This window comes from Passer domesticus, chromosome Z, assembly GCF_036417665.1.
Source record: "Passer domesticus isolate bPasDom1 chromosome Z, bPasDom1.hap1, whole genome shotgun sequence".
Lineage (NCBI taxonomy): Eukaryota > Metazoa > Chordata > Aves > Passeriformes > Passeridae > Passer > Passer domesticus.
In genome coordinates, this window is record NC_087512.1 from 44959929 (window position 1) to 44977332 (window position 17404).

General features: G+C 41.4%; 1 long non-coding RNA gene across 3 annotated transcripts in view; it reads left to right on the plus strand.

Annotated features, from left to right (window-relative positions):
- The window catches only part of LOC135290615 (uncharacterized), a 54302-nt gene that overhangs the window by 2702 nt on the left and 34196 nt on the right, over window positions 1-17404 (plus strand). For all 3 annotated transcript variants that reach the window (XR_010353368.1, XR_010353369.1, XR_010353367.1), the window contains exons 2-3: window positions 10422-10510; window positions 11848-11935. This is a non-coding gene — a long non-coding RNA (uncharacterized LOC135290615). The remainder of the gene's footprint in view (window positions 1-10421; window positions 10511-11847; window positions 11936-17404) is intronic.

Consider the following 17404-nt stretch of genomic DNA (forward strand, 5'->3'; position numbering starts at 1 on the left):
GTTTCCATCTTCCTCAGTTTTTCTTAATTCAAAAAAGCTAACAAAAAGATGGTGGATATGATTTCTATTCCAGGGAAGTAAAATAAGAACTTTTTGTTCTGACAAGAAATGTATTATTATTCTGACAAAAACTGTATTTCTTGGCACACCTGAAGGACAGGGAGCCAGCCATCTGATGAGATCTTGTTTAGATTAGAGATTAGAAATTCTTTACTCAGAGGGTGGTGAAGCAGGGGAGCTGCTTCAAGGCCAGGCTGAATGGAGCTTTGGACAGCTTGGTCTAGAGGTGGGTATCCCTGCCCATAGCAGGGAGGTTGGAACTAGATGGTTCCTTCTGACCCATACCAAACCATTCTATGATTCTGTGATGTTATGATGATATGGCAGTTGCAATTATTACTTTATCAAATGTGAGTTGCTCTTTTTATTACATTTTTTTTTTTTTTTTTAATTAGCTGTGCCAGCTCCAAGAATCTGGATTTGTAAGAAAAAGTGATGAGGTCAAGAAATGTTCTTCTTTATTTATTTCATAATATTAAGTCAGTTTTTAGGTTGTATATAGGTTGTATTTATGACACTCCACAGGGTTTTGAATCTGATACACAGAGGTAAAAATGCTGTGTGCATATTGTCATATCTTTTGATGTAATTGCTGGTTTAGTGTGACAATAACCACTGCCAAGGGATATTTTATGTTTCGCACATCAAATTAGAATGCAAAGTGAAAAAAGGAAAGTACTTTTCCAAATTTTGCACAACTTTCTGAGTTTTTATTGGATTTTCCATGGTCAAATAGGATAATATTTAATTCCCTCAGAACAGCTTCATTCACTTGGGTTGATAGGCAGTCATAAAAATAGGACATAGGAATTAGCTTACATCTAAGAGGAATAGAGTAGTTCTCAGTGAAATCAGCGATGCTTTCAGGCTGCCTGCAGACAGAGTAATGTCTTGACGCTACTACAAGTGTAATATACGCACGAGTCAGAGCAAGAAATTGCATTCATATAGTGATATTTAACCATGTCATAAAATAGTGGGCCTCTGTGGGATACTCGTCCTTAGCATGGGAAGAAACTGCTCTCATGTAGGCTGCCTTAGGGTCTAGAGACACTTCTTTTTTGACCTAAGGTTACCAGATTGGAGTAATCAACAGACTTGCTGAAAAACAAAGCCAGAGACAAATACCAGGAAAAGGCTAGCACAGTCTGCATAATTTTTCTGACCTGCAGTACAAATCCCAAAGTAGGTTACTCTTAATAAATTCTCTGTGATGTGCATTTTGAGGGATATAATCCAGGTCTTTAGTGGTAAAAAGAAGTGCCTCTTTTTATCTGAGCTACTAGATTTGAGGCAGTACAGTGCATAAGCAGGTCTTGTCTAGAATATCAGATTTCAAAACTAGCATATTTTTACCAAAACTTCTTCCTGACGAGTTTCCTGTTGTTCACCAAAAACTTCTGTTGGAAACATGTCTTAGTCCTGAGGTGGAATTCCTGGCTCACTGGCAAAGCAAATGTCAGAGGTGTTCAACACTTAGTTTGGGAGGGTAGATTTCAGATCTCTGCTAATGCAATTCAAGCATACAAACCTCTGCAAGACACCATACATGACCAGGGCACTGGCCATCTGTAGGGAAAGGACACTGCTCTTTCCTTTTCCCCTAAAGGACTGTAAACATCATGATGTCATCCCAATGTGGACATGCACAAAGTTGCATCTTTTGAAATTTAGGAGTAGTTAGGTTGAAAAGCCCCTTGTATGATGCTCTGGTTTTATGACTAGATGTGGACAAAACCATATCCATGAAGCTTGGATGATATCATTTACCAAAATATTTGGGCTTTAAAAGGCAGATTTCCCAAACCTCTTTGGTACCGTGCTGCTCCCATTGCTGTGAGTATTTGCAGGGCAGATTTCCCTTGTTCTGAACAGGTCTGGTGTGTGGAAATGACTTTATTGTTCCCAGACTGGGTGGAGTGAGTTTCTATTGTTCTCAAGTGTGAGGTGAGAAACTTCAGCTGCAGCCTGGCTGAAAGAGGTCTGGCTCCATTCAGTGTGCTCTTAGCAAGCCTGTGTGTCTATGGTAGCCTACAAAGGTTTCCTCTGGGGCCTCAGAAGCAGCTTGGTGGCACTCCTAGAGGTTCTGACTTTACAGGCTGTAGCTTTGACATCTATTTTTTTCTCAGGAGCTGACTTATTTGCCACACACCTCTCTGTAGATGTGCAACCTGACATTTTGCTCTCCAGCACTAGGCTTCCTGGCCCCAGCATTCCTGCACTTCCCTGAAGCCCTTGCCCACCTCAGTGACCTCATTGGAGCCTGTGTTCTGTGTGGGGAATGCCTGATTCCCCTCCAAGTTCAAACTCTTACATGGGAATGAAAGCATCCTGAGGGAAAGTACTCCACTCATGTCAAACATGTTGTCTACCTGGTTGGTCTTCAGTCTAGCCAGTGCTAAAACAAAACTCCAGGCCAGGAAAAGGCTTTGGTATCTTTAAGGAAGAGACAACTAAACACGATAGGAGTATGCCATGCTCTGAAAAGAGATCTGATGAGCAGAAGTGGCCTGAAGCAGGGCCAGATCCAGCTGCAATGCCTGTTGTGGGAACAGTACAAAAGGTCACAGCCATGCACCAACTGTTTTGGACAAATGCCATGAGCTAACCAACTCAATGAGAAAACTGCTACTGAGAAGCAGGGGGAGGGCTTACTCACCCTTGCTGAAGAAAGGCCCAAGACAGAGGCAATCAAAACTACAAACCAGAATAATGAAATTGAACTTGCAGAGGAGTAGCCAGCCCAAAGCTTCAGGAGAACCTGGTGCTTCAGCAAGTGACGAAGACAGCAGTAGCCCAGTGCTGGAGCACCATCTGGTGACGAGAAACCAGAATTTTTTCTGCAGATCCCATATTGTCTGCTAAGAAAATACGTTGTCCCTGTGACCAAGATGCTGGTCAGGTGTCTGAACACTGACGTCTCTAACATAGAACATCCATGCTTCTCTGGCTGTCTAGCAGGAAATGTGACAAAAAATCACAGAGGAAAGCAGCCCAGACCGTGTTTGTTGCAAAACTAATACATGTCTTTAAATAGCAGTTGAAGAAAAATAGCTGAAAGAGGTAAATTAACAGACATGTAAGTTATTCTGCCATTCTACATATCATCAGTACTGACCAAAGAAGAAGAATGTGCACAAGAAAGAGAATCTGCCCAAATGGCATGTAGGTCCCATGACACCTACTGTTTTGGTAGGTTTTGACATGAATAAGTTCCCCTTTGCGTAACATTTCCTTACACTTCAAAATGCATTGGCATTGCTAGGCTTGTAAAACACTGATAAGAGCATTCTTTAAAGGACAAACTTACCTGAAATCATATGGTATGGAGCACTGCTCTGACCTGGTCTTTCTTTGTAGGATGTGCTCAAGCCTTTGTTTCTCCAGTATTAGCAAAAGGAAAAAAAATATCTCAAAAGAGAAAAGTATCATTCATATGGATAGCAAACATATTCGTTAAGCTGTTCAAGAGGCTTCTGTTGATTCTTTTGCCTTCCATTTAGCTTGTCAATGTCACTTCCCAGAAGAGGTGTTTGAAACACAGCATTTCTGTATGCATGAGCTGGTCAGACAAAACTCCATGGAAAGTCAGTATTTGCCTGACTGGACATGGTTTGTGCCAGTCACAGTGAGAGAAGTGTGGTTAGAAGGAGGCTGGTAGCTAGAAATTATCTCTCTTCCCTTGACTGAGGTCCAGGCCATGTGTCCTAGCTGAGGCACAACTCACCCTTGCCCACAGCTGTCCCACTGCTCTCTCACTGAGAAAATTCCCCCGCTGATCACCTCTCACTTCTGTGTCTAACATCTGTCTAAGGTAGGATACCATGTGGCCACTATTAGCAGCTAATTTTTTTTTGAATGCACAGCTTCTTGAGCCTCTGCTACCAGAGAAAAAAGCTGTCCCTGCAAAGAAAGAACATGTAAGAGCAACTGGCTTGTGTCTGTGCCGAGCTCCAAGCTCCATCCATCCATGGCTGGGAAGCTGGCTGCCTGAATGGTCTGTTGGGGTGAATAAGTAGCTACTTAGAGAGCAGAACACATACAGCAACCCATGGCTCCCAGCACTTAGCCACATAATGGCATGCAGCATTGGAGAAAAGCAGCAGTGTGTTCTTTAGAGAGACTTTTTGTCCAGTGTCAAGTTGACTCTGTTACACTGCAGAGCAGCTCTTACCTAATTCTTGATCCCAGTTTAGATTTCTTGGGTGAAAGAACAAAACAGTACTCTGCCTAGTGGCAAACAAGGCTGTTCATTGTGCATGGATGTACTAGTGATCTGGCTGGCTTGTACCAAAACTACCAACACGCGCAATCCAAAACACAGGCAGCTTAAATTTCTCTAAAGTTTCTCCCTGCTGCCAATTCTGTTAATATTTCTTTAGTGCAAAACCTCTTTATTTGGGTGAATTACTTATATCAGGGTTGCAGTCAGAAAGGATTTCTGCAAAGCACTGATATTTCTTTAATTAACTAGTGTATATCTTTGCTTTTTTTAAATGATGCAGTGGTACAGTTTCCTCTCCATGACAGGAGGCTCAGAACCACATTAGGTGGTCCCACTGAAGGGGAGGCAAACAGAGGCTGATGGGTCCAATCCTATATTTGACGGATTTTTCTTATTACAGCCAAAGGTGCCATTTCTTGCCACATGTCCCTGTGGATTTGGCAGGATGCAGAATGGAGAGTACACCCCACACAGACAACCAGTGGCATGTAGGTCAGCAGGTGCTTGATTTCTAATTTTCTGTATCACGTTGCATGAACATAAGCTTCAGTGTAAGCGCAGCAGGAGGAACATGCTCCAAGTCTGCAAGAACTGATAAGCAGAGCTGTCAGCATTGAAAGTACACCCCCACATGTCACATGCAACACAACACCACACTGGAGGCTTTAGGACTTTGATCAGCAGCTTGTTCCAGAGATGGACATCCAAACTGCCTTGTCTTGCAAGTCCCACTGGAAGCTTTTCATATTTATGTCCCCTTTGGACCCTTTCAGTCCTTCTGCTGAAGGTGAAGGACTTGGTGACCTCCAGAGCCCAAATGAAGAGATGGGAAGAGAAGCATTGACTGGTTAATTGCATAGAAAGGAGGAAGATCTTTAAAATTAAGCATATTCTATATCAGTAGGAGGATACAGTGCTTTATACTGTGATGAGCCAGAGCTCTGTAAGCTGTTTCTCTGCAGAAAGGAACAGATTGGACCATGAGTCACTCTGAAAGTAGCATGATCTTTTTTTAACTCAGAGCAACAGGTCTTCCACACATGAGTTATGACATTACTGAGGGTATACGATACAGAAAGTGCTTAATTTCTCTTCTGCTGTTCACCCATTTCACTGAGAGCCAGGTAGCACAATCAAATAATACAGCAGATAAACACCACTTGGTTTCTCAGGGATGAAATGACACTTGTATTCCAAAGTACAGGAAAGAAAACAACCTCAAACCCCTTTCTTACATCACTGTTGATGATGGCCTGCTTTCTGGCTCCCTTTCCCCCATTCATGTAAATTGGTGAGCTGGAAAAAGATGTTGAATATGCAGAAGAGAGATTCCAACAAATTCTTTGCTGGACATTGTAACTGTGCTGATTAATATCATACCAGATTGTTTTACATCAAAAAAGCATTAATGCTGGGGAGGTTTTCATCATGCATCAGACAAAACTGAAGTTCTCATGCCCATTCCTTTACTCACAGATTTGACATGTAATTTTTTGACACTATGAGTTAACTGATTGAATTAGTGCCAGCAGCTGCAAAGTAACTTATCTTACAGAAAGGCAAATCATAAGCCTGAGCTGGATTCAAAGACCATTTACCAAATGTATTTGGAAGTGGAAGAAACAGAGAACTTTAACTTGAGAAATCTTTAAGATGCAGAGACTTGGCAGAATCCATAAGAAAGCAAGAATTAAGAATAACCACCTAGTAGTTATAAGACCTGTTTCCCTCTGAATTGTTTTTTGTTCTGGTTCAATGACAGCTGGCTCTAAGGGAACTGGCTGCTAAAGGAAGGAGTAGTACAGACACTGCCAGTCCTCTGGAAGCCGGCCCTCTGATCTGGCCCTGACCTGGGTGGGTGATCAGTTGGTGCACTGTATGGCTTCATTGCCAGAGGGATAGGAACCTTGGGATGGAATAGAGCAAGAGGAGAATTTAGCCAGCTGGGAAACCAGACACATCTTTTACTTTGCCCTCTTTTAGTTTCCCAGCTCTCCCCAGTCCTTTGACCCAGAATCACCCAGGGATGCCACACAGGCAGATCCAAAATGCTCATCTTTTGTGAGAGAAGTACTGACTGTCTTTCCAGTTCTGGAAGTGCTCCTGTTAAAGAGAACAGCAGGGAAAGCTTTTCATGCATTTTGAAAGTAAAATCTTTTGAGAGAAGCTGGAGAACCTAAATATATCCAATGAAAAGAAAAAAAAGTATTCTGGTTTTATATCCACTATTTCTGGCCTCAGAACTACAAAGGAGTTGGTCAGACACTTATCCTCTCCCTCTCTCCAAAATCTAAAGAAATAGACATTGCAGTAGGCAGGGTTTGGAAATCTGTGTCTCCTTTACTTTGCAATGGAGATAATTCACATTAAAAGAAGAAACTCACACATCTCCCAAAGAATGCTGTTTTCTAAATTACCTTGTCATGAGAATGTAATTAAATTATATATGTGCCAAATGAACACTTAAAATGTATCTGAAATTTTGAGAGCCACAGTCAAATCTTCCCATGCCCACAAGCCAAACACATATTTTATGCAATTTTTTATCATATTTGCCTTTCCAAAGATCAAGAAAAAGCAAGATGAGCTTTATGATAAGATGTCTGGACCTTAGAAATTCAGAATTAATACTTTTTTGTAAATATATGTTTATCAAAAGAGGAAGGAATGATTCCCAACATTGTTCCAAATGGATGGCATGATCATGATGTGTATGAAGAGGTGAATGAAAGACTTTTAGTGATATCTTCTTCCAGACACTGGGGACAGCCTTACTAATCACATCCCAATAATCTCCCACATGCTTTTGATTAAATCCTCAGAACACATGGAATATTCTTTCCTGACAAATGCAGATCCAAAGCAGGACTTACTGTAAGGCACATAGCAGCGGCCACAGTATTTGTAGCAGCATGGCTCAGTACAATATGTGTCCCAGTGACAGGAGAACAATTTTCCTTCAGTCTTCCATCTTGGCCCATCTGTTCTTTGAAGGTTAAGACAGATCTTTGTGATCAACCAATCTGCCTTCCCAGGAAGGCAGGCTGTATGTATTCTCCATTCTTTCTTCCTGAGCTGGTGCATTTCAGCCTGCCTGAATGGCAGTGGTTAAGATTTGTCACAAAGTTCAGTTGAACACGCCAATGATTAATTACCATTTTGGATGAAAATGTGCAAAATTTAATGTTCGATTTTCCTCCTTCACTTTCAATTATGGGACCTCCTTGTGCGTCTGTCCACTAGATGCAAGAGCCATGTCCTGTTTGATTTCTTTCTACTGGTAGTTTTGTTCTTTCAGGTCTTTTGGAACATAACTAAAAGCACTGGGAATTGTCCTTGCCCCAGAGGAAGCTAAGTTCCTCCTTACACTTACAGTTTTAGACCTATCAACTAGGTCTTTATCCATTTAGTGGCTAACATGACAGGTTAAATCTAGCTTTGATGGAGAACACCATCCACCACTGTGTCAAAAAAACACACCAGACATCTACAGTATGGATGCCTGCCAACTTCCATCTCTCAAGCTCCCTCCAATTTTTTAATGTGCTAAATCCACATTAACCCAAATCAAATTACAATAAACCTCTTGAGGGTCTAGCACAAAGTTCTACCAAGATTACATTGTTTTAATACTTCCTTCTTCAGGTGGTAGTTTTATGGTGGAGGGAGTGGAAAGGAGAATGAAGGAGCAGCATTGCTTGAAGCGGAGCATTCTCTCCCACAAAATGTGATAGGAAAGGGCTTGGCAAGAGGAAAGGGGGTATATTTAGAGGAATACTGAAGAATATTGGCAGCAGAATCCCTGTCTAGAACATGTTCATCCTCATAGTAAGCATGTCAACGGCACTTGAGAAAATGAGCTGCCAGAACACAACCAGAAAAAGCTGTTAGCAAAGCAATCTAAAATCAGACCTTGCTTTTACCTGGTTCTTCCAGTTTCTTTCCTTTTCTGACAGCTCTGCTGCATGGGAGAAAGCTGTTCAGCATTCTTTCTTAAACTGTCCCTAAACTCAAAAACTCTCCTATGAAAACAGTACAAAACAGAGAAAAACTGCTCATTGAGCTGTGGTGGTTTGTCATAAGTGTAACAAACATGCTGCACCCCTTGCATGACTTCATGGGGAAAACCAATGCACAAAGGCATGGAGAATTTGTGACAGTGCCCTGACAAATATTGCAGGATTTGGTCTTTTGAGACTGGAGAGAGGTAGAAATACTTGCTTTAAAAAAAGGGCATTCTGAGACATGAGCCTGAGATACAGGCCAAGTAAGATTTGCATACAAGGGCTTCAAGAGGCCACAGAGATGTAGGCAGATAAAATAAGTCATCAGAGTGTAGAGTTACCTGGTCTTAGCACTGCCTGGCAGAGCAACATGGAGACTTGAGTCACTGAAATACTGAAGTACTGGCAGGCAGGAGGGAATCTCCATGTCTCAGCCTAAAACTCATTTAACTTCAGCTCCACAGGTTTGGGGCAACTTCCGAACATTAGTGTTTATCTCACCAAAGATAAAGCAGGTTCATGAGGGAAGTGTGCAGCAGTCTTTATCCTGGAAGGAGAATGCCTCAGAGAAATGTCTGCATTTTGCATGTTGACTGCAGTTTGGATGATCTTGGGAGATTACAGAAAATGGGGCTTTTGAATTATGTTACTACCAGAGAAGGATGCATAAGGAGTGTCTTGGGAATAGAATCATTAAGCAACAAATGAGGGGGAAAGCCTGGGGGTTAATAGCAACATGCATTTCTTCCTTGTTGGAGATGTCTTTGATGTATACACAATTATTATCAAGTGACCAATAACTGATGGGAATGTAATAGTTTGTTTTGTCTGCCACATGTGCAAGGAAGAATTCCTACTGTCTGGTACTTTAGTCTTCACAGTGCAATATTATCACACTTTATCTGTTTTTGTGCCTTTGAAGCTAAAAGACAAACCTGATGTTGATGTTTCTAATAATAATTAAAAAAAAGATCCTTTTTGCCTCCTTCTTGGCTACTAAGGTGTATTTTTAGTTCTATAAGACTTTTCAAATCTGTTCACATCTAGGAAACTTATTTTTTGTTCTTCATTAAGTCTGATGTCAAGTGGTGTAACTGGGAGAAGTTATCAGCTTGAGTTGCAGAATTATCTGAAAGCAAACAACAAAATACTTTTCCTCTGTAGTTGGACAACAATGAAATCCAAACCAGTCTGCAGATAAACAGGGCTGCTTGATCAGCTCATTTGACTATCAGTTATAGGATTACTGAGGTTGGAAGTTTGCTACCCAGTCAGCATTGCCTCATTTACTCATTTGGTTAAGCAAGTGATGTGGCAGAAAGTTGGAGGCAAAGATTTTGTCTATCCTCTTTGATTGTTGCCTAATTATTTACATAACCTGTTGGGCCAAATTAGAGAGCACTGTGGCCGGGTTCATATTTAATCTTGCTTTGCTATTGTTTCTTTAGGAAGTAGTGTCAATTTTTTGCATTTCCTAAGATTGTGAGTTGGTGTGTTTGCAACCAGAAAAGCTACTATATATGTAAATATAGCTTGAAATGCCATAACTTCAAGTTCAAGTGAAGCATATTCTTTAAAAAATAAGCATTATTAATGCAGTTTTCTAGATCACTAGAGTCAATAAGTTCAATAAGTCAATAAGGTCAATAAGTCATATATATATATGTGTAATATCCAAATATGCTATAATGTAGTGTACCTGCAGCTTTAATAGAATCTTTTCAGAAATGCATGATGCAAGAGGTTATCATCTCTCTTCTGTTTCTGTCATAGCTGCTGGAAGTGCTGAGGTGGACATCCTAGTGTGGAATGATGGATGAAACCTGCTGTTGAGATCATGTCACAATATGGTTTTGAGTAAACTCTCTGAGCAGCCCATCCTAAGATAAGGGGACAGGGAAGTTGCTTGCATTGCTCCCTTGCATTGTGGAGCAGATGAAGTGACTTGCCATGCTGTGATTCTTTTGAGAACAAGCAGTCTCTAGGTAACCACTTCTTTAATTTTGCAGTTGAAAGGCAAACACTATTCCTGAATTTTTTCTTTTTTTTTGTCTGATTACTTTGATAAATTTTTATTTTACAAAATTCTTAATTTTCAACTGGGTAAACTATTTGTCTTACTTTCCTCTCAGTTTTATTCAGGAAACAGCCATAATAGCTGATAAAGCTCTATGACGACTGCAGTTCAGTCATCGGAAGAAAAGAGCCCTGAGCACTCAAGGTGAATATTTGGCTAAGACTGGCCAGAAATTGGGATCCTACTTGACTATCCAGATTCAAGCAAATTGCTCATGTTTGGGCAGTCTCTTCTGTAGCTCTGAGAAGCCACAATTGACAATTTATTCTCACCTGTTAAGTCAGGTCCCAAACACTATTAGCAAGCCCTAATAATTGCTGTGAAAATTATAAATATGCTGGCATTAGAAACTGGCAGCTCTGTTTAGCTCTATCACAGGCAAATTGGATTTCCAATGTATTATTAGGAAGATGGGAAATTGGAGCTAATGGATGGATTTCTGCAGTTTTTTCTCTTTTCTGACAGCCAGTGACCACAGGATGGCACTGAGGTTACTGTCCCGCTCACAAACACATTCCAAGTCTCACACTTCCATTTTAGGTGTTCCGAAAAATTGTCTGGGACACTGAATTTGGGTTATGTGTTTGCACATGCATAAGGCTGGTTGCCTCAGCTCTTGTGGATTCTTTACTGCCCTGGCTTTGGGACTGCTTTCAGCTAACAGAAAATGCTCACTGTAAATCTCCCCACAGGTGAGCATGAAACCTCAAACTTGTGAGTGCGTACTGTCCTAACACACTGGTGGGTGAAGAAGATAAGAAGCCTTGATTGTAACATCAATCCCTAAGCTAAGTCACTTGTACTGGCTACAGAGTAATGTAAAATCTGCCAAAGCGTACAATTGTCTTCAGATACTGGCAGCATCAAAATTCACACTTATTATCCAGACATCTTAATGCCCATGGCTTCTGAAGATTTCCAATGCTGAAAGCACACAAACTATAGCACAATATTTTCAGAAACCAAAACACCCACCATCTTAAGGTATTTGTAGATATCTGACCTTAAACCTCCTTATCTGTCTCTGAAGATATTCTCTGGTGAGACATTCAGATTTGTTTCTAGTGAAATAAAACTATGTACTTTTCATTATCCTGTCAGAACGCTTGATCCACAAATACAGAATTAGTAGCTTTTATGTGTGCTTCATCCACTCAACGTGGTCCACAAATACAGAATTAGTAGCTTTTATGTGTGCTTCATCCACTCACTGTGCTGGTGCACCTGGAACTGGGCAAGGATGTGAATCCATCCATCTAGCTGCAACAAAAATTTTTTACTGGTTCCATCTCAAACAATGTAGTGCTGACCCTGCAGGATTTTGGGTGCATTTGTCCTCCTGGTTCCCCTTTAGCTGCTAGTTGTTGATGCCTTGAACAAGTTAACCCTCCTTCTCTTAAGCTCTAGGTTGTGTAATCTAAACAGCTTTTCAGGGAGATGGCTCTTCGGACTGTTCATGCCAGTTTGATTTGCTTTTGCAGGGTGAGCCAGAGCTGGCCAGTAGTCCAAGTCCTCATGGTGAAAGGACACAAGCAAGGAGTGGGCTGGAGGGAAGCACAAGGGAGAAGGGTGAGCAAAACCCCTCTTTCATTCTTGTCATACTGGCAGGGTAGTGGTGTGGGTGCAATGGCATGGCACCTGGCCGTGATGCCAGGGTGCCTCTGACAGCAGCTAGCCAATGGAGCAGTCTGCAGGTGATGGTGCATTGGTAGTTTAGATCTGCAGCTCTGCTGGGTGAAAGATGAAGTTTGGGTATTCAGAGTCTGAAAGGGCCAGGAGCTGGGATATAACTGTGATTAAGGTAACTAAATGCTGAGTGCTTGATCCTTTTAAACTATTTTCAGAATTCTGGATTGCTCTTGCCTGCCATGTTCCCTCAGACTTTCAGCAGATTAAAGACAAGTCATAATCACTTTGTGAAAGCCCAGTTTGCAATACACTGGCTTTCAGAAATGAATTTCAGACTATATATACAAAACTAATATTAGAAACAATCTGAACACATAGGGCATCATTTTCTGGTGTCTGTTTAGATGTGTGTCTATACACAGCAGATACACATCTAGGCACAAAACTACATGAAAATTCTCAATGTCTCTTTTGCTGCCAGTTAGTTGCATCTAAAACCAGACATTAAGGAATTCAAGAAATCTTAATCTGTGAACACTTAGTTCTGACTTCAGAGATGCTACATGGTTGTTCTTATTATAACTGGGCATTACTTTAATACAGACTGCAAATTTGAGAGAGGAAGCATTTTGGTTGTTTTTACTTTTTTTTTTTCACTTGTATGTGAAAACAAAAGTATTTGAAAACAAAATGCTGAGACATTTAGCAGGCACATATGGCCATCATCAAGCATTGATTTGGTTTAGAGAAATAGATGACAGTGGAATATTGAGTTTTTTAATGTCTGTTCTTCTGAGAATACCATAACCTAATTTTAAATAGATATAAACTCTGCTTGTTGTTTTTGATTTTGCAAGGACCTTAGCATTCTGCAATCAGTCTGAACTCAAGCGTGCTGGGTATCCAATGCCTTTGAGAGCACTGTGTTCTGTGTGACATTCAAAGTACCTGAACACAGCCTGTCCCAGTAGCTACTGAAGCTGTGTTTGATGTGATATATAGCTATGCAGCACACAGCCACAGCAATGTGGATGCCCAGAGCTATCTTAACATCATTCTTATTCAAGCTAATATGTCTTTTCACTTGATTTCCTCTTCAATTTTTGACTGCATTCTTTCAGTGGACACTTGCAAGATAAACAATTATATTTTGTCCAAAGGGTTTATATTTACATACTTTTGATTCCTGAGAAACTGTGGTGGCTCTTTGGCAAGCAAAGGAAAATAAAGATTGTATACTCAACAATTTTTGGGCAAGAGGGGGAACAGTTCAGTTTTACTCATTTGTTGACTCACATGGGTTTCTCTCTCTTTTTACAAAGCCAACTACATACAAAAAAAGGAGGCTTTTTGTAAATTAGATGTTGCTTAGCTATGGCGTGGTCCTCTTCAATTCTTGATTTGAAAGATCTGTTCCACTGTCAGAAATCTGCTGTCCCTGTGGAAAAGAATCTTTCCACTTTCTATCCCCCCAACTTTGAAGAATGTTAAATTGACAATTTCTGGGGTATGCAAATGTACTTTAAAGTTCTTATATCTGCAGAAGTAAACTAAACATGGTCTAAATTTCTCTAAGTAATAAACATGCTGCTTCTAATCAGCATGAGTGAGGGTGTGTGCATGTGTGGATGGTGGTACATTAGCTGCTGTGACCTGTAGCAGATGCTGGTTAAGTTCTGTCTGCAAAGCATCATGTAAACTGAAGCAACTGAAGTCTGCATGGGAAAAGTTGGTACTTCAATCTTAGCAGCTGAGCTGACATGTTCTCACACCTCCTGGACTCTTCCTTGCATACATACCTATTATTGTATGTGCACTGAGACATCTCATGCTCTAACCTAGTATTTTCAAAAACCGACTTCTGAGGTGTAGATGGGAAAATGCTTAAAGCACTCATAAGCAAAATCCAGGATGGAGCTGAACTTTCCCAAACATTTCCATACTGTGGCAGAACCTGCACCAAGAAGCCAATTCATCCAAATAAGCTTACTGGGAATGGGCACACAAGCCTTCCTGATGCTGCCTAAGCAGCAGCCCTCCATGCACAGCAGCTGGGATACCAGAACAGAAAGGGTGCACTGCAGAGCTGCAGTAAAAGGGGCGGTAGTGTATGTGGGCAGTGCCATACTGCTGTGTTTAGGGGAGGGGTGTGATGTGGTCTCCGTGCACTGCCACACAAGCATAGAAGTGTGGTACAGCAAAGAGAGCCCAAGCTCCTGAGGCATGTGCAAAAATGTTGCAGAACTTAAGTACCATGAATGCTAACCAAATTTAATCCCCATCCTGAAGAAACAAGGTGATGAACAGAAGAGGAACTGAATGCATGTTAGCGACTAATACAAAGATGTCAAGGATACTGTCATAGAAGCAAGCAGGAATCACTGTCACTAACATTACCCCTTCAGTATTGTACAAGAAGTGTGACAGGTCGAGGCAGGTGATTCTTGCCCTCTACACCACTCTTCTGATACTTCACCTGGGGTACTATGGGCTGCTGTGTGGGCTCCAGCACAAAAAGGATGTGGACCTTTTAGAGTAAATCCAGAGTGGGCCACAAAGGTGACCAGATGGATGGAACACCTTTCCCATGAGGAAAGGCTGAGACATCTGAGGTTGTTCAGCTGGGGAAGGCCTTGGGATGATGTTGTAGCAGCCTTCCAGTACCAGAAGGGAGTACCAGAAGTAAGATGAATAGGGAGGTTCTACAGGAGCATGAAGTGATAGGAAAGGAAGAATGGCTTGAAAGAGAAAGAGAGTAGGTTTATATTAGAAATTAGGAGAAATTCTTTATTGTCAGAGTGGTGAGGCACCAGAACAGATTGCCAGAGAAGCTGTGGATGCCCCATCCCTGGCAGTGTTCAAGGTCAGGGTGGATGTGGTTTTGAGCAGCCTGGTGCAATGGAAGATGTCCCCTGACCACAGCAGGGGAGTTTAAGATCCATCTCCCCTTTCTACGTGTGGCTGCTGGGCTATGGTGTGGCCATGTGCTTCCCCAGGGACTCTTGGGGCTCGCACAAGCTCCACTGCAGCTGCCGCCATTTGTCATGGATCCAAAGCTTTTTGGCTGCTGCCATGTGTCCCAGAACTGTTAGTGACACAGGGATTTTCTATCTCTCAAGTCCCTGCTGGGCACACCTGCCTAGGACACAGTCAGGGCAGTCCCTTGAGAGGCACTTGCTTGTCCCTGCCATGTCCTCTCTTCTGTGACAAGTGTTGCATTAAGAGCATAGAAATTTGGCAGAAGGTAAATTCTGGCATTCCAGTTGGTCCTGGGAGATCAGAGCATGGGCTGGATGCATCTGGGATTCATTTCTGACTGTATACAACTAGGCATCATAAGTCTGGTCATGTTCAGTGAGATCCCAGGTGCAGACATAGTGTGGGTTACACCAGAAATCCAGCCACATTAGCAGTGCCAGATTCACGAACAGTGTGGTTCATGAAGTCAGTGCTCGAAGTTTGGTCGAGCTCAAAAAGAACTTTCACAAACACAGATGTCTTCCTACTCTGGTCTACTGAGGCCTACTGAGGCCTTTTCCTGGAAAAGTGAGGGAAAGCAAGCAGCCAACCACACATGGCCTGGATCTGTCACCTCTGTGCTGTTTACAAGAACAGCCTATTAACTATTTTTGGCTTGTGAAGAGCAGATTTTGCATAGGGAAAATAGTAGCAGATTCTTTGGGGACATTAATAAGCTAATGGCTTTTGAGATCAAGGTCATATTTAGAAAACACCATCAGTATCCTTTACTGACTAGTTATTACAGATGGGTTGGGAGAATACTAAATATGTTTCTGTTCAGTGTCTCCTGAATCAGCTATATAGTGTTTTGACAGGACTTCTGTTTCTAGATATCTCTGCAATAGAAAGCAACCAATAGTAGGTAATTTTTGGTTGTTCTTCCCCCAAATAATGCTTTTCTTCTGCACTTTTGCTCATTTGTTCAGGTCCAGAGATAATCACGGTCACTCTTCCTCTTACCATTGACATTACTGTCAAGAGCTGGGCTGAGTTTACATAACCATTTCTGTAAACCATGATTTTCAAAGGAGGTGCTATATGGAGTACATCCAAGAGCCAACATTTATTGTTAAATCAAAATGTATTTTCAAAGCCAAAGCTGTGGTGTAGCCCAGACTAATCTGACCCATTCAAAGGACCAAGTTCAACTTTCTTCACCAAAACAGTTCTGTTTCTTCTTCTTTGTTAAGTTAACGTCAAGTAAAATTCTAAATTGCCTCTAAAACTGTTATTTGGCTGCATGTAGCTCTACATCCACAGGAGGGGGCACTTGAATAAAATTTTGAGCAGTTTGCCAAATACCTCTCATTTCATACCTCCTTTTGTGCACAGTGGTTCTGTGTGTTGGAGAAGGGGAAGAACTAAAAGATTATTGTAGGTGCATGGAAACTAAATAGCCCATCAAGTCTTGGAGGATATTGCTGAGTTCTTCTAATAGGTGGATCTTGCACTGTTTCAGTTATGCTTTGCTTTAAATCAACTAATACAACACATACACAAAAAGTTATCCATTAAAATAAATAAAACACTGAGTCATATTTTTCCATGGTCTGAAATGTTTGTTGTCTGCTTCAGTAGGCAATATGGCATTTTACAAGGAAGCCTTTGTTCCATGCTTAATATCCATGTATAGGCATCTAAAGGATTGAAATAAAGTGCAAGTCTAGTGCAGAGAAACTGCACTACAGTTTGTTTAAACAGCTCTGTTTGAAAAGAGATTTGTTTTCCATATCTGCCTGGAGTACACCCATGCTAGCTGAGAGGAGCAATAAGTTAAGGTAAGCATATTTTCACATGCATTACCAGTAGTCTGCACTTCAGCTATGGTGAGGTGTCAAAACTTTCTGAGTGACTAGGGCTTAGCTAAGCATTAGAAAAATAGATGTGTCGCTCTGCCAGACCATGTTTGTGTTCTTTGCCCCTCTCTAAGGCCTTTCTGTTTTTTCATGATTGACAAGATGTAGCACTTGGTAAGAACTGATTTTTAGCTCCAGTGGACTCAAAGATTTTCAAGGCTGAAACTGTGAAAGAAGCAGGCACAAGTTTAAATGCCAGCAGGACTGAGACTTACTTCTACCAACAGAGTCAATAGCAGGTGTTTATGTGTATTTTCCCTCCCTCTTCCACTCTTGCTTTTGTTCAGTTTAAATCTAAACTTGGGATACAGACACTGTGATGCTCAGGACTGAAAACAGGGCTGTCTTAATTGGAACATCAGGCTCATAAATGGAACTGCAGTAAAGAGTTCTCAGCAGAGACCCACTACTGCCATGGCATGGCTCCTGCTCACAGATCCAAAGCTTATCCAGAGCCAGAGCAGATTCCTTTTGTCTGGGTGGGGACAATGAAGAGATGACTGCTGATTTCAGTACTCAGATTGTAACACTG